The sequence below is a fragment of the Anomaloglossus baeobatrachus genome, unplaced genomic scaffold (assembly GCF_048569485.1).
Source record: "Anomaloglossus baeobatrachus isolate aAnoBae1 unplaced genomic scaffold, aAnoBae1.hap1 Scaffold_2622, whole genome shotgun sequence".
Taxonomy (NCBI): domain Eukaryota; kingdom Metazoa; phylum Chordata; class Amphibia; order Anura; family Aromobatidae; genus Anomaloglossus; species Anomaloglossus baeobatrachus.
Window position 1 is genome coordinate 90,264 of NW_027442161.1, and position 16,068 is coordinate 106,331.

General features: G+C 41.1%; 44 non-coding genes across 44 annotated transcripts; all 44 read right to left on the reverse strand.

Annotated features, from left to right (window-relative positions):
- Positions 1-152: 152 nt before the first annotated feature.
- TRNAG-CCC (transfer RNA glycine (anticodon CCC)) lies at positions 153-224 on the reverse strand. The gene has a single exon. It is a non-coding gene; the product is annotated as a tRNA-Gly (tRNA).
- A 444-nt stretch (positions 225-668) lies between these two features.
- Positions 669-740, reverse strand: TRNAG-CCC (transfer RNA glycine (anticodon CCC)). The gene has a single exon. It is a non-coding gene; the product is annotated as a tRNA-Gly (tRNA).
- A 444-nt stretch (positions 741-1,184) lies between these two features.
- Positions 1,185-1,256, reverse strand: TRNAG-CCC (transfer RNA glycine (anticodon CCC)). The gene has a single exon. It is a non-coding gene; the product is annotated as a tRNA-Gly (tRNA).
- Positions 1,257-1,700: 444 nt separating this feature from the next.
- TRNAG-CCC (transfer RNA glycine (anticodon CCC)) lies at positions 1,701-1,772 on the reverse strand. The gene has a single exon. It is a non-coding gene; the product is annotated as a tRNA-Gly (tRNA).
- Positions 1,773-2,216: 444 nt separating this feature from the next.
- Positions 2,217-2,288, reverse strand: TRNAG-CCC (transfer RNA glycine (anticodon CCC)). Its single transcript has one exon. It is a non-coding gene; the product is annotated as a tRNA-Gly (tRNA).
- A 444-nt stretch (positions 2,289-2,732) lies between these two features.
- On the reverse strand, positions 2,733-2,804 carry TRNAG-CCC (transfer RNA glycine (anticodon CCC)). The gene has a single exon. It is a non-coding gene; the product is annotated as a tRNA-Gly (tRNA).
- Positions 2,805-3,073: 269 nt separating this feature from the next.
- TRNAG-UCC (transfer RNA glycine (anticodon UCC)) lies at positions 3,074-3,145 on the reverse strand. The gene has a single exon. It is a non-coding gene; the product is annotated as a tRNA-Gly (tRNA).
- A 444-nt stretch (positions 3,146-3,589) lies between these two features.
- TRNAG-UCC (transfer RNA glycine (anticodon UCC)) lies at positions 3,590-3,661 on the reverse strand. Its single transcript has one exon. It is a non-coding gene; the product is annotated as a tRNA-Gly (tRNA).
- Positions 3,662-3,764: 103 nt separating this feature from the next.
- Positions 3,765-3,836, reverse strand: TRNAG-CCC (transfer RNA glycine (anticodon CCC)). The gene has a single exon. It is a non-coding gene; the product is annotated as a tRNA-Gly (tRNA).
- A 269-nt stretch (positions 3,837-4,105) lies between these two features.
- Positions 4,106-4,177, reverse strand: TRNAG-UCC (transfer RNA glycine (anticodon UCC)). Its single transcript has one exon. It is a non-coding gene; the product is annotated as a tRNA-Gly (tRNA).
- Positions 4,178-4,621: 444 nt separating this feature from the next.
- On the reverse strand, positions 4,622-4,693 carry TRNAG-UCC (transfer RNA glycine (anticodon UCC)). The gene has a single exon. It is a non-coding gene; the product is annotated as a tRNA-Gly (tRNA).
- A 102-nt stretch (positions 4,694-4,795) lies between these two features.
- Positions 4,796-4,867, reverse strand: TRNAG-CCC (transfer RNA glycine (anticodon CCC)). The gene has a single exon. It is a non-coding gene; the product is annotated as a tRNA-Gly (tRNA).
- Positions 4,868-5,136: 269 nt separating this feature from the next.
- Positions 5,137-5,208, reverse strand: TRNAG-UCC (transfer RNA glycine (anticodon UCC)). Its single transcript has one exon. It is a non-coding gene; the product is annotated as a tRNA-Gly (tRNA).
- Positions 5,209-5,311: 103 nt separating this feature from the next.
- On the reverse strand, positions 5,312-5,383 carry TRNAG-CCC (transfer RNA glycine (anticodon CCC)). The gene has a single exon. It is a non-coding gene; the product is annotated as a tRNA-Gly (tRNA).
- A 269-nt stretch (positions 5,384-5,652) lies between these two features.
- On the reverse strand, positions 5,653-5,724 carry TRNAG-UCC (transfer RNA glycine (anticodon UCC)). The gene has a single exon. It is a non-coding gene; the product is annotated as a tRNA-Gly (tRNA).
- A 444-nt stretch (positions 5,725-6,168) lies between these two features.
- On the reverse strand, positions 6,169-6,240 carry TRNAG-UCC (transfer RNA glycine (anticodon UCC)). Its single transcript has one exon. It is a non-coding gene; the product is annotated as a tRNA-Gly (tRNA).
- A 102-nt stretch (positions 6,241-6,342) lies between these two features.
- Positions 6,343-6,414, reverse strand: TRNAG-CCC (transfer RNA glycine (anticodon CCC)). The gene has a single exon. It is a non-coding gene; the product is annotated as a tRNA-Gly (tRNA).
- Positions 6,415-6,683: 269 nt separating this feature from the next.
- On the reverse strand, positions 6,684-6,755 carry TRNAG-UCC (transfer RNA glycine (anticodon UCC)). Its single transcript has one exon. It is a non-coding gene; the product is annotated as a tRNA-Gly (tRNA).
- A 103-nt stretch (positions 6,756-6,858) lies between these two features.
- On the reverse strand, positions 6,859-6,930 carry TRNAG-CCC (transfer RNA glycine (anticodon CCC)). Its single transcript has one exon. It is a non-coding gene; the product is annotated as a tRNA-Gly (tRNA).
- A 269-nt stretch (positions 6,931-7,199) lies between these two features.
- Positions 7,200-7,271, reverse strand: TRNAG-UCC (transfer RNA glycine (anticodon UCC)). The gene has a single exon. It is a non-coding gene; the product is annotated as a tRNA-Gly (tRNA).
- Positions 7,272-7,715: 444 nt separating this feature from the next.
- On the reverse strand, positions 7,716-7,787 carry TRNAG-UCC (transfer RNA glycine (anticodon UCC)). Its single transcript has one exon. It is a non-coding gene; the product is annotated as a tRNA-Gly (tRNA).
- Positions 7,788-8,221: 434 nt separating this feature from the next.
- On the reverse strand, positions 8,222-8,293 carry TRNAG-UCC (transfer RNA glycine (anticodon UCC)). The gene has a single exon. It is a non-coding gene; the product is annotated as a tRNA-Gly (tRNA).
- A 103-nt stretch (positions 8,294-8,396) lies between these two features.
- On the reverse strand, positions 8,397-8,468 carry TRNAG-CCC (transfer RNA glycine (anticodon CCC)). The gene has a single exon. It is a non-coding gene; the product is annotated as a tRNA-Gly (tRNA).
- A 269-nt stretch (positions 8,469-8,737) lies between these two features.
- TRNAG-UCC (transfer RNA glycine (anticodon UCC)) lies at positions 8,738-8,809 on the reverse strand. The gene has a single exon. It is a non-coding gene; the product is annotated as a tRNA-Gly (tRNA).
- A 444-nt stretch (positions 8,810-9,253) lies between these two features.
- TRNAG-UCC (transfer RNA glycine (anticodon UCC)) lies at positions 9,254-9,325 on the reverse strand. Its single transcript has one exon. It is a non-coding gene; the product is annotated as a tRNA-Gly (tRNA).
- Positions 9,326-9,769: 444 nt separating this feature from the next.
- Positions 9,770-9,841, reverse strand: TRNAG-UCC (transfer RNA glycine (anticodon UCC)). The gene has a single exon. It is a non-coding gene; the product is annotated as a tRNA-Gly (tRNA).
- Positions 9,842-10,275: 434 nt separating this feature from the next.
- On the reverse strand, positions 10,276-10,347 carry TRNAG-UCC (transfer RNA glycine (anticodon UCC)). The gene has a single exon. It is a non-coding gene; the product is annotated as a tRNA-Gly (tRNA).
- A 103-nt stretch (positions 10,348-10,450) lies between these two features.
- Positions 10,451-10,522, reverse strand: TRNAG-CCC (transfer RNA glycine (anticodon CCC)). The gene has a single exon. It is a non-coding gene; the product is annotated as a tRNA-Gly (tRNA).
- Positions 10,523-10,791: 269 nt separating this feature from the next.
- TRNAG-UCC (transfer RNA glycine (anticodon UCC)) lies at positions 10,792-10,863 on the reverse strand. Its single transcript has one exon. It is a non-coding gene; the product is annotated as a tRNA-Gly (tRNA).
- Positions 10,864-11,307: 444 nt separating this feature from the next.
- On the reverse strand, positions 11,308-11,379 carry TRNAG-UCC (transfer RNA glycine (anticodon UCC)). The gene has a single exon. It is a non-coding gene; the product is annotated as a tRNA-Gly (tRNA).
- Positions 11,380-11,823: 444 nt separating this feature from the next.
- Positions 11,824-11,895, reverse strand: TRNAG-UCC (transfer RNA glycine (anticodon UCC)). The gene has a single exon. It is a non-coding gene; the product is annotated as a tRNA-Gly (tRNA).
- Positions 11,896-11,998: 103 nt separating this feature from the next.
- On the reverse strand, positions 11,999-12,070 carry TRNAG-CCC (transfer RNA glycine (anticodon CCC)). Its single transcript has one exon. It is a non-coding gene; the product is annotated as a tRNA-Gly (tRNA).
- Positions 12,071-12,339: 269 nt separating this feature from the next.
- On the reverse strand, positions 12,340-12,411 carry TRNAG-UCC (transfer RNA glycine (anticodon UCC)). The gene has a single exon. It is a non-coding gene; the product is annotated as a tRNA-Gly (tRNA).
- Positions 12,412-12,514: 103 nt separating this feature from the next.
- TRNAG-CCC (transfer RNA glycine (anticodon CCC)) lies at positions 12,515-12,586 on the reverse strand. The gene has a single exon. It is a non-coding gene; the product is annotated as a tRNA-Gly (tRNA).
- A 269-nt stretch (positions 12,587-12,855) lies between these two features.
- On the reverse strand, positions 12,856-12,927 carry TRNAG-UCC (transfer RNA glycine (anticodon UCC)). Its single transcript has one exon. It is a non-coding gene; the product is annotated as a tRNA-Gly (tRNA).
- A 103-nt stretch (positions 12,928-13,030) lies between these two features.
- TRNAG-CCC (transfer RNA glycine (anticodon CCC)) lies at positions 13,031-13,102 on the reverse strand. Its single transcript has one exon. It is a non-coding gene; the product is annotated as a tRNA-Gly (tRNA).
- A 269-nt stretch (positions 13,103-13,371) lies between these two features.
- On the reverse strand, positions 13,372-13,443 carry TRNAG-UCC (transfer RNA glycine (anticodon UCC)). Its single transcript has one exon. It is a non-coding gene; the product is annotated as a tRNA-Gly (tRNA).
- A 103-nt stretch (positions 13,444-13,546) lies between these two features.
- On the reverse strand, positions 13,547-13,618 carry TRNAG-CCC (transfer RNA glycine (anticodon CCC)). Its single transcript has one exon. It is a non-coding gene; the product is annotated as a tRNA-Gly (tRNA).
- Positions 13,619-13,887: 269 nt separating this feature from the next.
- TRNAG-UCC (transfer RNA glycine (anticodon UCC)) lies at positions 13,888-13,959 on the reverse strand. The gene has a single exon. It is a non-coding gene; the product is annotated as a tRNA-Gly (tRNA).
- A 434-nt stretch (positions 13,960-14,393) lies between these two features.
- Positions 14,394-14,465, reverse strand: TRNAG-UCC (transfer RNA glycine (anticodon UCC)). Its single transcript has one exon. It is a non-coding gene; the product is annotated as a tRNA-Gly (tRNA).
- Positions 14,466-14,568: 103 nt separating this feature from the next.
- Positions 14,569-14,640, reverse strand: TRNAG-CCC (transfer RNA glycine (anticodon CCC)). The gene has a single exon. It is a non-coding gene; the product is annotated as a tRNA-Gly (tRNA).
- Positions 14,641-14,909: 269 nt separating this feature from the next.
- On the reverse strand, positions 14,910-14,981 carry TRNAG-UCC (transfer RNA glycine (anticodon UCC)). Its single transcript has one exon. It is a non-coding gene; the product is annotated as a tRNA-Gly (tRNA).
- A 444-nt stretch (positions 14,982-15,425) lies between these two features.
- On the reverse strand, positions 15,426-15,497 carry TRNAG-UCC (transfer RNA glycine (anticodon UCC)). The gene has a single exon. It is a non-coding gene; the product is annotated as a tRNA-Gly (tRNA).
- Positions 15,498-15,931: 434 nt separating this feature from the next.
- TRNAG-UCC (transfer RNA glycine (anticodon UCC)) lies at positions 15,932-16,003 on the reverse strand. The gene has a single exon. It is a non-coding gene; the product is annotated as a tRNA-Gly (tRNA).
- Positions 16,004-16,068: the final 65 nt, after the last annotated feature.

Sequence of the window (16,068 nt, forward strand, 5' to 3'; positions counted from 1 at the left end):
CGGTCAACTGCTTGGAAGGCAGCTATGCTCACCACTATACCACCAACGCTTGAACAAGCACACGTTTTTTTACGTTTTCTGCCTCAGCACCATATTTTTTCATTCTTTTTAGTAAAAAGTAACATGTTGCAAAAAAAGAAACCTATATCGCCTGCATTGGCCGGGAATCGAACCCGGGTCAATTGCTTGGGAAGCAACTATTCTCGCCACTATACCACCAATGCCTACCCCCACACTGAAAATGTGTGCTTTTGCTCATCAACTGTGCTAATGTGTTACAAAAACAGCACCCTGGCATTTTTCTTATAATGCGCAGTAACCCTACTAAGCTTTTATCAACAACTGTAACGCGGCATATAGTTAAGGTAAGACAGTTGAAAAGAAGCAGAGAAACTTTCTCTTCATTATTGTTATTTTAATGTTCAGTATTGCTAAATTGTGTGAAGAACAAACGAAAACCATGAGCCTTAAACAGAGTAAAAGCATCTCCAAATGCGTTGGCCGGGAATCCAACCCGGGTCAACTGCTTGGAAGGAAGCTATGCTCACCACTATACCACCAACGCTTGAACAAGCACACGTTTTTTTACGTTTTCTGCCTCAGCACCATATTTTTTCATTCTTTTTAGTAAAAAGTAACATGTTGCAAAAAAAGAAACCTATATCGCCTGCATTGGCCGGGAATCGAACCCGGGTCAATTGCTTGGGAAGCAACTATTCTCGCCACTATACCACCAATGCCTACCCCCACACTGAAAATGTGTGCTTTTGCTCATCAACTGTGCTAATGTGTTACAAAAACAGCACCCTGGCATTTTTCTTATAATGCGCAGTAACCCTACTAAGCTTTTATCAACAACTGTAACGCGGCATATAGTTAAGGTTAGACAGTTGAAAAGAAGCAGAGAAACTTTCTCTTCATTATTGTTATTTTAATTTTCAGTATTGCTAAATTGTGTGAAGAACAAACGAAAACCATGAGCCTTAAACAGAATAAAAGCATCACCAAATGCGTTGGCCGGGAATCGAACCCCGGTCAACTGCTTGGAAGGCAGCTATGCTCACCACTATACCACCAACGCTTGAACATGCACACGGCTTTTTACGTTTTCTGCCTCAGCACCATATTTTTTCATTCTTTTTAGTAAAAAGTAACATGTTGCAAAAAAAGAAACCTATATCGCCTGCATTGGCCGGGAATCGAACCCGGGTCAATTGCTTGGGAAGCAACTATTCTCGCCACTATACCACCAATGCCTACCCCCACACTGAAAATGTGTGCTTTTGCTCATCAACTGTGCTAATGTGTTACAAAAACAGCACCCTGGCATTTTTCTTATAATGCGCAGTAACCCTACTAAGCTTTTATCAACAACTGTAACGCGGCATATAGTTAAGGTTAGACAGTTGAAAAGAAGCAGAGAAACTTTCTCTTCATTATTGTTATTTTAATTTTCAGTATTGCTAAATTGTGTGAAGAACAAACGAAAACCATGAGCCTTAAACAGAATAAAAGCATCACCAAATGCGTTGGCCGGGAATCGAACCCCGGTCAACTGCTTGGAAGGCAGCTATGCTCACCACTATACCACCAACGCTTGAACATGCACACGGTTTTTTACGTTTTCTGCCTCAGCACCATATTTTTTCATTCTTTTTAGTAAAAAGTAACATGTTGCAAAAAAAGAAACCTATATCGCCTGCATTGGCCGGGAATCGAACCCGGGTCAATTGCTTGGGAAGCAACTATTCTCGCCACTATACCACCAATGCCTACCCCCACACTGAAAATGTGTGCTTTTGCTCATCAACTGTGCTAATGTGTTACAAAAACAGCACCCTGGCATTTTTCTTATAATGCGCAGTAACCCTACTAAGCTTTTATCAACAACTGTAACGCGGCATATAGTTAAGGTTAGACAGTTGAAAAGAAGCAGAGAAACTTTCTCTTCATTATTGTTATTTTAATTTTCAGTATTGCTAAATTGTGTGAAGAACAAACGAAAACCATGAGCCTTAAACAGAATAAAAGCATCACCAAATGCGTTGGCCGGGAATCGAACCCCGGTCAACTGCTTGGAAGGCAGCTATGCTCACCACTATACCACCAACGCTTGAACATGCACACGGTTTTTTACGTTTTCTGCCTCAGCACCATATTTTTTCATTCTTTTTAGTAAAAAGTAACATGTTGCAAAAAAAGAAACCTATATCGCCTGCATTGGCCGGGAATCGAACCCGGGTCAATTGCTTGGGAAGCAACTATTCTCGCCACTATACCACCAATGCCTACCCCCACACTGAAAATGTGTGCTTTTGCTCATCAACTGTGCTAATGTGTTACAAAAACAGCACCCTGGCATTTTTCTTATAATGCGCAGTAACCCTACTAAGCTTTTATCAACAACTGTAACGCGGCATATAGTTAAGGTTAGACAGTTGAAAAGAAGCAGAGAAACTTTCTCTTCATTATTGTTATTTTAATTTTCAGTATTGCTAAATTGTGTGAAGAACAAACGAAAACCATGAGCCTTAAACAGAATAAAAGCATCACCAAATGCGTTGGCCGGGAATCGAACCCCGGTCAACTGCTTGGAAGGCAGCTATGCTCACCACTATACCACCAACGCTTGAACATGCACACGGTTTTTTACGTTTTCTGCCTCAGCACCATATTTTTTCATTCTTTTTAGTAAAAAGTAACATGTTGCAAAAAAAGAAACCTATATCGCCTGCATTGGCCGGGAATCGAACCCGGGTCAATTGCTTGGGAAGCAACTATTCTCGCCACTATACCACCAATGCCTACCCCCACACTGAAAATGTGTGCGTTTGCTCATCAACTGTGCTAATGTGTTACAAAAACAGCACCCTGGCAATTTTCTTATAATGCGCAGTAACCCTACTAAGCTTTTATCAACAACTGTAACGCGGCATATAGTTAAGGTTAGACAGTTGAAAAGAAGCACAGAAACTTTCTCTTCATTATTGTTATTTTAATTTTCAGTATTGCTAAATTGTGTGAAGAACAAACGAAAACCATGAGCCTTATACAGAATAAAAGCATCACCAAATGCGTTGGCCGGGAATCGAACCCGGGTCAACTGCTTGGAAGGCAGCTATGCTCACCACTATACCACCAACGCTTGAACGCGCACACGTTTTTTTACGTTTTCTGCCTCAGCACCATATTTTTTCATTCTTTTTAGTAAAAAGTAACATGTTGCAAAAAAAGAAACCTATATCGCCTGCATTGGCCGGGAAACAAACCCGGGTCAATTGCTTGGGAAGCAACTATTCTCGCCACTATACCACCAATGCCTACCCCCACACTGAAAACGTGTGCTTTTGCTCATCAACTGTGCTAAGGTGTTACAAAAACAGCACCCTGGCATTTTTCTTATAATGCGCAGTAACCCTACTAAGCTTTTATCAACAACTGTATCGCGGCATATAGTTAAGGTTAGACAGTTGAAAAGAAGCACAGAAACTTTCTCTTCATTATTGTTATTTTAATTTTCAGTATTGCTAAATTGTGTGAAGAACAAACGAAAACCATGAGCCTTATACAGAATAAAAGCATCACCAAATGCGTTGGCCGGGAATCGAACCCGGGTCAACTGCTTGGAAGGCAGCTATGCTCACCACTATACCACCAACGCTTGAACACGCACACGTTTTTTTACGTTTTCTGCCTCAGCACCATATTTTTTCATTCTTTTTAGTAAAAAGTAACATGTTGCAAAAAAAGAAACCTATATCGCCTGCATTGGCCGGGAATCGAACCCGGGTCAATTGCTTGGGAAGCAACTATTCTCGCCACTATACCACCAATGCCTACCCCCACACTGAAAACGTGTGCGTTTGCTCATCAACTGTGCTAAGGTGTTACAAAAACAGCACCCTGGCATTTTTCTTATAATGCGCAGTAACCCTACTAAGCTTTTATCAACAACTGTAACGCGGCATATAGTTAAGGTTAGACAGTTGAAAAGAAGCACAGAAACTTTCTCTTCATTATTGTTATTTTAATTTTCAGTATTGCTAAATTGTGTGAAGAACAAACGAAAACCATGAGCCTTATACAGAATAAAAGCATCACCAAATGCGTTGGCCGGGAATCGAACCCGGGTCAACTGCTTGGAAGGCAGCTATGCTCACCACTATACCACCAACGCTTGAACGCGCACACGTTTTTTTACGTTTTCTGCCTCAGCACCATATTTTTTCATTCTTTTTAGTAAAAAGTAACATGTTGCAAAAAAAGAAACCTATATCGCCTGCATTGGCCGGGAAACAAACCCGGGTCAATTGCTTGGGAAGCAACTATTCTCGCCACTATACCACCAATGCCTACCCCCACACTGAAAACGTGTGCTTTTGCTCATCAACTGTGCTAAGGTGTTACAAAAACAGCACCCTGGCATTTTTCTTATAATGCGCAGTAACCCTACTAAGCTTTTATCAACAACTGTATCGCGGCATATAGTTAAGGTTAGACAGTTGAAAAGAAGCACAGAAACTTTCTCTTCATTATTGTTATTTTAATTTTCAGTATTGCTAAATTGTGTGAAGAACAAACGAAAACCATGAGCCTTATACAGAATAAAAGCATCACCAAATGCGTTGGCCGGGAATCGAACCCGGGTCAACTGCTTGGAAGGCAGCTATGCTCACCACTATACCACCAACGCTTGAACACGCACACGTTTTTTTACGTTTTCTGCCTCAGCACCATATTTTTTCATTCTTTTTAGTAAAAAGTAACATGTTGCAAAAAAGAAACCTATATCGCCTGCATTGGCCGGGAATCGAACCCGGGTCACTTGCTTGGGAAGCAACTATTCTCGCCACTAAACCACCAATGCCTACCCCCACACTGAAAACGTGTGCGTTTGCTCATCAACTGTGCTAAGGTGTTACAAAAACAGCACCCTGGCATTTTTCTTATAATGCGCAGTAACCCTACTAAGCTTTTATCAACAACTGTAACGCGGCATATAGTTAAGGTTAGACAGTTGAAAAGAAGCACAGAAACTTTCTCTTCATTATTGTTATTTTAATTTTCAGTATTGCTAAATTGTGTGAAGAACAAACGAAAACCATGAGCCTTATACAGAATAAAAGCATCACCAAATGCGTTGGCCGGGAATCGAACCCGGGTCAACTGCTTGGAAGGCAGCTATGCTCACCACTATACCACCAACGCTTGAACGCGCACACGTTTTTTTACGTTTTCTGCCTCAGCACCATATTTTTTCATTCTTTTTAGTAAAAAGTAACATGTTGCAAAAAAAGAAACCTATATCGCCTGCATTGGCCGGGAATCGAACCCGGGTCAATTGCTTGGGAAGCAACTATTCTCGCCACTATACCACCAATGCCTACCCCCACACTGAAAACGTGTGCGTTTGCTCATCAACTGTGCTAATGTGTTACAAAAACAGCACCCTGGCATTTTTCTTATAATGCGCAGTAACCCTACTAAGCTTCTATCAACAACTGTAACGCGGCATATAGTTAAGGTAAGACAGTTGAAAAGAAGCAGAGAAACTTTCTCTTCATTATTGTTATTTTAATGTTCAGTATTGCTAAATTGTGTGAAGAACAAACGAAAACCATGAGCCTTAAACAGAATAAAAGCATCACCAAATGCGTTGGCCGGGAATCGAACCCGGGTCAACTGCTTGGAAGGCAGCTATGCTCACCACTATACCACCAACGCATGAACATGCACACGGTTTTTTACGTTTTCTGCCTCAGCACCATATTTTTTCATTCTTTTTAGTAAAAAGTAACATGTTGCAAAAAAAGAAACCTATATCGCCTGCATTGGCCGGGAAACAAACCCGGGTCAATTGCTTGGGAAGCAACTATTCTCGCCACTATACCACCAATGCCTACCCCCACACTGAAAACGTGTGCTTTTGCTCATCAACTGTGCTAAGGTGTTACAAAAACAGCACCCTGGCATTTTTCTTATAATGCGCAGTAACCTTACTAAGCTTTTATCAACAACTGTAACGCGGCATATAGTTAAGGTTAGACAGTTGAAAAGAAGCACAGAAACTTTCTCTTCATTATTGTTATTTTAATTTTCAGTATTGCTAAATTGTGTGAAGAACAAACGAAAACCATGAGCCTTATACAGAATAAAAGCATCACCAAATGCGTTGGCCGGGAATCGAACCCGGGTCAACTGCTTGGAAGGCAGCTATGCTCACCACTATACCACCAACGCTTGAACGCGCACACGTTTTTTTACGTTTTCTGCCTCAGCACCATATTTTTTCATTCTTTTTAGTAAAAAGTAACATGTTGCAAAAAAAAACCCCATACCGCCTGCATTGGCCGGGAATCGAACCCTGGTCAATTGCTTGGGAAGCAACTATTCTCGCCACTATACCACCAATGCCTACCCCCACACTGAAAATGTGTGCTTTTGCTCATCAACTGTGCTAAGGTGTTACAAAAACAGCACCCTGGCATTTTTCTTATAATGCGCAGTAACCCTACTAAGCTTTTATCAACAACTGTAACGCCGCATATAGTTAAGGTTAGACAGTTGAAAAGAAGCACAGAAACTTTCTCTTCATTATTGTTATTTTAATTTTCAGTATTGCTAAATTGTGTGAAGAACAAACGAAAACCATGAGCCTTATACAGAATAAAAGCATCACCAAATGCGTTGGCCGGGAATCGAACCCGGGTCAACTGCTTGGAAGGCAGCTATGCTCACCACTATACCACCAACGCTTGAACACGCACACGTTTTTTTACGTTTTCTGCCTCAGCACCATATTTTTTCATTCTTTTTAGTAAAAAGTAACATGTTGCAAAAAAAGAAACCTATATCGCCTGCATTGGCCGGGAATCGAACCCGGGTCAATTGCTTGGGAAGCAACTATTCTCGCCACTATACCACCAATGCCTACCCCCACACTGAAAACGTGTGCGTTTGCTCATCAACTGTGCTAATGTGTTACAAAAACAGCACCCTGGCATTTTTCTTATAATGCGCAGTAACCCTACTAAGCTTTTATCAACAACTGTAACGCGGCATATAGTTAAGGTAAGACAGTTGAAAAGAAGCAGAGAAACTTTCTCTTCATTATTGTTATTTTAATGTTCAGTATTGCTAAATTGTGTGAAGAACAAACGAAAACCATGAGCCTTAAACAGAATAAAAGCATCACCAAATGCGTTGGCCGGGAATCGAACCCGGGTCAACTGCTTGGAAGGCAGCTATGCTCACCACTATACCACCAACGCATGAACATGCACACGGTTTTTTACGTTTTCTGCCTCAGCACCATATTTTTTCATTCTTTTTAGTAAAAAGTAACATGTTGCAAAAAAAGAAACCTATATCGCCTGCATTGGCCGGCAAACAAACCCGGGTCAATTGCTTGGGAAGCAACTATTCTCGCCACTATACCACCAATGCCTACCCCCACACTGAAAACGTGTGCTTTTGCTCATCAACTGTGCTAAGGTGTTACAAAAACAGCACCCTGGCATTTTTCTTATAATGCGCAGTAACCCTACTAAGCTTTTATCAACAACTGCATCGCGGCATATAGTTAAGGTTAGACAGTTGAAAAGAAGCACAGAAACTTTCTCTTCATTATTGTTATTTTAATTTTCAGTATTGCTAAATTGTGTGAAGAACAAACGAAAACCATGAGCCTTATACAGAATAAAAGCATCACCAAATGCGTTGGCCGGGAATCGAACCCGGGTCAACTGCTTGGAAGGCAGCTATGCTCACCACTATACCACCAACGCTTGAACACGCACACGTTTTTTTACGTTTTCTGCCTCAGCACCATATTTTTTCATTCTTTTTAGTAAAAAGTAACATGTTGCAAAAAAAGAAACCTATATCGCCTGCAATCGAACCCGGGTCACCTGCTTGGGAAGCAACTATTCTCGCCACTATACCACCAATGCCTACCCCCACACTGAAAACGTGTGCGTTTGCTCATCAACTGTGCTAAGGTGTTACAAAAACAGCACCCTGGCATTTTTCTTATAATGCGCAGTAACCCTACTAAGCTTTTATCAACAACTGTAACGCGGCATATAGTTAAGGTTAGACAGTTGAAAAGAAGCACAGAAACTTTCTCTTCATTATTGTTATTTTAATTTTCAGTATTGCTAAATTGTGTGAAGAACAAACGAAAACCATGAGCCTTGTACAGAATAAAAGCATCACCAAATGCGTTGGCCGGGAATCGAACCCGGGTCAACTGCTTGGAAGGCAGCTATGCTCACCACTATACCACCAACGCTTGAATGCGCACACGTTTTTTTACGTTTTCTGCCTCAGCACCATATTTTTTCATTCTTTTTAGTAAAAAGTAACATGTTGCAAAAAAAGAAACCTATATCGCCTGCATTGGCCGGGAATCGAACCCGGGTCAATTGCTTGGGAAGCAACTATTCTCGCCACTATACCACCAATGCCTACCCCCACACTGAAAATGTGTGCGTTTGCTCATCAACTGTGCTAATGTGTTACAAAAACAGCACCCTGGCATTTTTCTTATAATGCGCAGTAACCCTACTAAGCTTCTATCAACAACTGTAACGCGGCATATAGTTAAGGTAAGACAGTTGAAAAGAAGCAGAGAAACTTTCTCTTCATTATTGTTATTTTAATGTTCAGTATTGCTAAATTGTGTGAAGAACAAACGAAAACCATGAGCCTTAAACAGAATAAAAGCATCACCAAATGCGTTGGCCGGGAATCGAACCCGGGTCAACTGCTTGGAAGGCAGCTATGCTCACCACTATACCACCAACGCATGAACATGCACACGGTTTTTTACGTTTTCTGCCTCAGCACCATATTTTTTCATTCTTTTTAGTAAAAAGTAACATGTTGCAAAAAAAGAAACCTATATCGCCTGCATTGGCCGGGAAACAAACCCGGGTCAATTGCTTGGGAAGCAACTATTCTCGCCACTATACCACCAATGCCTACCCCCACACTGAAAACGTGTGCTTTTGCTCATCAACTGTGCTAAGGTGTTACAAAAACAGCACCCTGGCATTTTTCTTATAATGCGCAGTAACCCTACTAAGCTTTTATCAACAACTGTATCGCGGCATATAGTTAAGGTTAGACAGTTGAAAAGAAGCACAGAAACTTTCTCTTCATTATTGTTATTTTAATTTTCAGTATTGCTAAATTGTGTGAAGAACAAACGAAAACCATGAGCCTTATACAGAATAAAAGCATCACCAAATGCGTTGGCCGGGAATCGAACCCGGGTCAACTGCTTGGAAGGCAGCTATGCTCACCACTATACCACCAACGCTTGAACACGCACACGTTTTTTTACGTTTTCTGCCTCAGCACCATATTTTTTCATTCTTTTTAGTAAAAAGTAACATGTTGCAAAAAAAGAAACCTATATCGCCTGCATTGGCCGGGAAACAAACCCGGGTCAATTGCTTGGGAAGCAACTATTCTCGCCACTATACCACCAATGCCTACCCCCACACTGAAAACGTGTGCTTTTGCTCATCAACTGTGCTAAGGTGTTACAAAAACAGCACCCTGGCATTTTTCTTATAATGCGCAGTAACCCTACTAAGCTTTTATCAACAACTGTAACGCGGCATATAGTTAAGGTTAGACAGTTGAAAAGAAGCACAGAAACTTTCTCTTCATTATTGTTATTTTAATTTTCAGTATTGCTAAATTGTGTGAAGAACAAACGAAAACCATGAGCCTTATACAGAATAAAAGCATCACCAAATGCGTTGGCCGGGAATCGAACCCGGGTCAACTGCTTGGAAGGCAGCTATGCTCACCACTATACCACCAACGCTTGAACGCGCACACGTTTTTTTACGTTTTCTGCCTCAGCACCATATTTTTTCATTCTTTTTAGTAAAAAGTAACATGTTGCAAAAAAAGAAACCTATATCGCCTGCAATCGAACCCGGGTCACCTGCTTGGGAAGCAACTATTCTCGCCACTATACCACCAATGCCTACCCCCACACTGAAAACGTGTGCGTTTGCTCATCAACTGTGCTAAGGTGTTACAAAAACAGCACCCTGGCATTTTTCTTATAATGCGCAGTAACCCTACTAAGCTTTTATCAACAACTGTAACGCGGCATATAGTTAAGGTTAGACAGTTGAAAAGAAGCACAGAAACTTTCTCTTCATTATTGTTATTTTAATTTTCAGTATTGCTAAATTGTGTGAAGAACAAACGAAAACCATGAGCCTTGTACAGAATAAAAGCATCACCAAATGCGTTGGCCGGGAATCGAACCCGGGTCAACTGCTTGGAAGGCAGCTATGCTCACCACTATACCACCAACGCTTGAATGCGCACACGTTTTTTTACGTTTTCTGCCTCAGCACCATATTTTTTCATTCTTTTTAGTAAAAAGTAACATGTTGCAAAAAAAGAAACCTATATCGCCTGCATTGGCCGGGAATCGAACCCGGGTCAATTGCTTGGGAAGCAACTATTCTCGCCACTATACCACCAATGCCTACCCCCACACTGAAAATGTGTGCGTTTGCTCATCAACTGTGCTAATGTGTTACAAAAACAGCACCCTGGCATTTTTCTTATAATGCGCAGTAACCCTACTAAGCTTCTATCAACAACTGTAACGCGGCATATAGTTAAGGTAAGACAGTTGAAAAGAAGCAGAGAAACTTTCTCTTCATTATTGTTATTTTAATGTTCAGTATTGCTAAATTGTGTGAAGAACAAACGAAAACCATGAGCCTTAAACAGAATAAAAGCATCACCAAATGCGTTGGCCGGGAATCGAACCCGGGTCAACTGCTTGGAAGGCAGCTATGCTCACCACTATACCACCAACGCATGAACATGCACACGGTTTTTTACGTTTTCTGCCTCAGCACCATATTTTTTCATTCTTTTTAGTAAAAAGTAACATGTTGCAAAAAAAGAAACCTATATCGCCTGCATTGGCCGGGAAACAAACCCGGGTCAATTGCTTGGGAAGCAACTATTCTCGCCACTATACCACCAATGCCTACCCCCACACTGAAAACGTGTGCTTTTGCTCATCAACTGTGCTAAGGTGTTACAAAAACAGCACCCTGGCATTTTTCTTATAATGCGCAGTAACCCTACTAAGCTTTTATCAACAACTGTATCGCGGCATATAGTTAAGGTTAGACAGTTGAAAAGAAGCACAGAAACTTTCTCTTCATTATTGTTATTTTAATTTTCAGTATTGCTAAATTGTGTGAAGAACAAACGAAAACCATGAGCCTTATACAGAATAAAAGCATCACCAAATGCGTTGGCCGGGAATCGAACCCGGGTCAACTGCTTGGAAGGCAGCTATGCTCACCACTATACCACCAACGCTTGAACACGCACACGTTTTTTTACGTTTTCTGCCTCAGCACCATATTTTTTCATTCTTTTTAGTAAAAAGTAACATGTTGCAAAAAAAGAAACCTATATCGCCTGCATTGGCCGGGAAACAAACCCGGGTCAATTGCTTGGGAAGCAACTATTCTCGCCACTATACCACCAATGCCTACCCCCACACTGAAAACGTGTGCTTTTGCTCATCAACTGTGCTAAGGTGTTACAAAAACAGCACCCTGGCATTTTTCTTATAATGCGCAGTAACCCTACTAAGCTTTTATCAACAACTGTAACGCGGCATATAGTTAAGGTTAGACAGTTGAAAAGAAGCACAGAAACTTTCTCTTCATTATTGTTATTTTAATTTTCAGTATTGCTAAATTGTGTGAAGAACAAACGAAAACCATGAGCCTTATACAGAATAAAAGCATCACCAAATGCGTTGGCCGGGAATCGAACCCGGGTCAACTGCTTGGAAGGCAGCTATGCTCACCACTATACCACCAACGCTTGAACGCGCACACGTTTTTTTACGTTTTCTGCCTCAGCACCATATTTTTTCATTCTTTTTAGTAAAAAGTAACATGTTGCAAAAAAAGAAACCTATATCGCCTGCATTGGCCGGGAATCGAACCCGGGTCAATTGCTTGGGAAGCAACTATTCTCGCCACTATACCACCAATGCCTACCCCCACACTGAAAACGTGTGCGTTTGCTCATCAACTGTGCTAATGTGTTACAAAAACAGCACCCTGGCATTTTTCTTATAATGCGCAGTAACCCTACTAAGCTTCTATCAACAACTGTAACGCGGCATATAGTTAAGGTAAGACAGTTGAAAAGAAGCAGAGAAACTTTCTCTTCATTATTGTTATTTTAATGTTCAGTATTGCTAAATTGTGTGAAGAACAAACGAAAACCATGAGCCTTAAACAGAATAAAAGCATCACCAAATGCGTTGGCCGGGAATCGAACCCGGGTCAACTGCTTGGAAGGCAGCTATGCTCACCACTATACCACCAACGCATGAACATGCACACGGTTTTTTACGTTTTCTGCCTCAGCACCATATTTTTTCATTCTTTTTAGTAAAAAGTAACATGTTGCAAAAAAAGAAACCTATATCGCCTGCATTGGCCGGGAATCGAACCCGGGTCAATTGCTTGGGAAGCAACTATTCTCGCCACTATACCACCAATGCCTACCCCCACACTGAAAACGTGTGCTTTTGCTCATCAACTGTGCTAAGGTGTTACAAAAACAGCACCCTGGCATTTTTCTTATAATGCGCAGTAACCCTACTAAGCTTTTATCAACAACTGTATCGCGGCATATAGTTAAGGTTAGACAGTTGAAAAGAAGCACAGAAACTTTCTCTTCATTATTGTTATTTTAATTTTCAGTATTGCTAAATTGTGTGAAGAACAAACGAAAACCATGAGCCTTATACAGAATAAAAGCATCACCAAATGCGTTGGCCGGGAATCGAACCCGGGTCAACTGCTTGGAAGGCAGCTATGCTCACCACTATACCACCAACGCTTGAACACGCACACGTTTTTTTACGTTTTTTGCCTCAGCACCATATTTTTTCATTCTTTTTAGTAAAAAGTAACATGTTGCAAAAAAAGAAACCTATATCGCCTGCATTGGCCGGGAATCGAACCCGGGTCAATTGCTTGGGAAGCAACTATTCTCGCCACTATACCACCAATGCCTACCCCCACACTGAAAACGTGTGCTTTTGCTCATCAACTGTGCTAAGGTGTTACAAAAACAGCACCCTGGCATTTTTCTTATAATGCGCAGTAACCCTACTAAGCTTTTATCAACAACTGTATCGCGGCATATAGTTAAGGTTAGACAGTTGAAAAGAAGCACAGAAACTTTCTCTTCATTATTGTTATTTTAATTTTCAGTATTGCTAAATTGTGTGAAGAACAAACGAAAACCATGAGCCTTATACAGAATAAAAGCATCACCAAATGCGTTGGCCGGGAATCGAACCCGGGTCAACTGCTTGGAAGGCAGCTATGCTCACCACTATACCACCAACGCTTGAACACGCACACGTTTTTTTACGTTTTTTGCCTCAGCACCATATTTTTTCATTCTTTTTAGTAAAAAGTAACATGTTGCAAAAAAAGAAACCTATATCGCCTGCATTGGCCGGGAATCGAACCCGGGTCAATTGCTTGGGAAGCAACTATTCTCGCCACTATACCACCAATGCCTACCCCCACACTGAAAACGTGTGCGTTTGCTCATCAACTGTGCTAAGGTGTTACAAAAACAGCACCCTGGCATTTTTCTTATAATGCGCAGTAACCCTACTAAGCTTTTATCAACAACTGTAACGCGGCATATAGTTAAGGTTAGACAGTTGAAAAGAAGCACAGAAACTTTCTCTTCATTATTGTTATTTTAATTTTCAGTATTGCTAAATTGTGTGAAGAACAAACGAAAACCATGAGCCTTATACAGAATAAAAGCATCACCAAATGCGTTGGCCGGGAATCGAACCCGGGTCAACTGCTTGGAAGGCAGCTATGCTCACCACTATACCACCAACGCTTGAACACGCACACGTTTTTTTACGTTTTCTGCCTCAGCACCATATTTTTTCATTCTTTTTAGTAAAAAGTAACATGTTGCAAAAAAAGAAACCTATATCGCCTGCAATCGAACCCGGGTCACTTGCTTGGGAAGCAACTATTCTCGCCACTATACCACCAATGCCTACCCCCACACTGAAAACGTGTGCGTTTGCTCATCAACTGTGCTAAGGTGTTACAAAAACAGCACCCTGGCATTTTTCTTATAATGCGCAGTAACCCTACTAAGCTTTTATCAACAACTGTAACGCGGCATATAGTTAAGGTTAGACAGTTGAAAAGAAGCACAGAAACTTTCTCTTCATTATTGTTATTTTAATTTTCAGTATTGCTAAATTGTGTGAAGAACAAACGAAAACCATGAGCCTTATACAGAATAAAAGCATCACCAAATGCGTTGGCCGGGAATCGAACCCGGGTCAACTGCTTGGAAGGCAGCTATGCTCACCACTATACCACCAACGCTTGAACACGCACACGTTTTTTTACGTTTTCTGCCTCAGCACCATATTTTTTCATTCTTTTTAGTAAAAAGTAAGATGTTGCAAAAAAAGAAACCTATATCGCCTGCATTGGCCGGGAATCGAACCCGGGTCAATTGCTTGGGAAGCAACTATTCTCGCCACTATACCACCAATGCCTACCCCCACACTAAAAACGTGTGCGTTTGCTCATCAACTGTGCTAATGTGTTACAAAAACAGCACCCTGGCATTTTTCTTATAATGCGCAGTAACCCTACTAAGCTTTTATCAACAACTGTAACGCGGCATATAGTTAAGGTAAGACAGTTGAAAAGAAGCAGAGAAACTTTCTCTTCATTATTGTTATTTTAATGTTCAGTATTGCTAAATTGTGTGAAGAACAAACGAAAACCATGAGCCTTAAACAGAATAAAAGCATCACCAAATGCGTTGGCCGGGAATCGAACCCGGGTCAACTGCTTGGAAGGCAGCTATGCTCACCACTATACCACCAACGCATGAACATGCACACGGTTTTTTACGTTTTCTGCCTCAGCACCATATTTTTTCATTCTTTTTAGTAAAAAGTAACATGTTGCAAAAAAAGAAACCTATATCGCCTGCATTGGCCGGGAAACAAACCCGGGTCAATTGCTTGGGAAGCAACTATTCTCGCCACTATACCACCAATGCCTACCCCCACACTGAAAACGTGTGCTTTTGCTCATCAACTGTGCTAAGGTGTTACAAAAACAGCACCCTGGCATTTTTCTTATAATGCGCAGTAACCCTACTAAGCTTTTATCAACAACTGCATCGCGGCATATAGTTAAGGTTAGACAGTTGAAAAGAAGCACAGAAACTTTCTCTTCATTATTGTTATTTTAATTTTCAGTATTGCTAAATTGTGTGAAGAACAAACGAAAACCATGAGCCTTATACAGAATAAAAGCATCACCAAATGCGTTGGCCGGGAATCGAACCCGGGTCAACTGCTTGGAAGGCAGCTATGCTCACCACTATACCACCAACGCTTGAACACGCACACGTTTTTTTACGTTTTCTGCCTCAGCACCATATTTTTTCATTCTTTTTAGTAAAAAGTAACATGTTGCAAAAAAAGAAACCTATATCGCCTGCAATCGAACCCGGGTCACTTGCTTGGGAAGCAACTATTCTCGCCACTATACCACCAATGCCTACCCCCACACTGAAAACGTGTGCGTTTGCTCATCAACTGTGCTAAGGTGTTACAAAAACAGCACCCTGGCATTTTTCTTATAATGCGCAGTAACCCTACTAAGCTTTTATCAACAACTGTAACGCGGCATATAGTTAAGGTTAGACAGTTGAAAAGAAGCACAGAAACTTTCTCTTCATTATTGTTATTTTAATTTTCAGTATTGCTAAATTGTGTGAAGAACAAACGAAAACCATGAGCCTTATACAGAATAAAAGCATCACCAAATGCGTTGGCCGGGAATCGAACCCGGGTCAACTGCTTGGAAGGCAGCTATGCTCACCACTATACCACCAACGCTTGAACACGCACACGTTTTTTTACGTTTTCTGCCTCAGCACCATATTTTTTCATTCTTTTTAGTA